The sequence below is a fragment of the Nanorana parkeri genome, unplaced genomic scaffold (genome assembly GCF_000935625.1).
Source record: "Nanorana parkeri isolate BGI_ZX_2015 unplaced genomic scaffold, ASM93562v1 scaffold748, whole genome shotgun sequence".
Classification (NCBI taxonomy): Eukaryota; Metazoa; Chordata; class Amphibia; order Anura; family Dicroglossidae; genus Nanorana; species Nanorana parkeri.
In genome coordinates this window covers 306,253-306,919 of record NW_017307016.1, presented here as the reverse complement: position 1 = coordinate 306,919, position 667 = coordinate 306,253, and the positions used below count along the sequence as shown (strand labels likewise).

Here is a 667-nt window from a genome sequence, read left to right as displayed (position 1 = left end):
CACTGGATTCTGTTTTTAGTTGTTCCATTTCTGTGTTGCTGATCTCCTGAAGCCCCTTTGTAGCCATTTCCTGTCTACATGCACTCCAGCGATGGCTGCACGGCATTTCTCAGGCCGGGTTTCCTGATGGTGACAACAGTGGACCAGGTCCGTGTAATATGTGATGAAAGGGCAACTTGTAGTCTCCATCCGAAGCCTATGTGGCAAGGTGACAACGCGGGAGCACAATTGGGAGGCAGGAACAGAGTGTTGTCACCCTATAACAGGAAGTGCCTGAACAAGGACAGAGCGTTGCCACCCTATAACAGGAAGTGCCTGAACAAGGACAGAGCGTTGCCACCCTATAACAGGAAGTGCCTGAACAAGGACAGAGCAATGCCACCCTATAACAGGAAGTGCCTGAACAAGGACAGAGTGTTGTCACGCTATAACAGGAAGTGCCTGAACAAGGACAGAGTGTTGTCACCCTATAACAGGAAGTGTCTGAACAAGGACAGAGTGTTGTCACCCTATAACAGGAAGTGCCTGAACAAGGACAGAGTGTTGTCACGCTATAACGGGAAGTGCCTGAACAGGGACAGAGTGTTGCCACCCTATAACAGGAAGTGCCTGAACAAGGACAGAGTGTTGTCACCCTATAACAGGAAGTGCCTGAACAAGGACAGAG

General features: G+C 49.9%; 1 protein-coding gene across 1 annotated transcript in view; it reads left to right on the top strand.

Moving 5' to 3' along the window:
* Window positions 1-667, top strand: part of GLYCTK (glycerate kinase) — a gene marked incomplete at its 5' end in the record, with an annotated part of 9,516 nt that overhangs the window by 7,268 nt on the left and 1,581 nt on the right. The gene's annotated exons all lie outside the window — the stretch shown is intronic.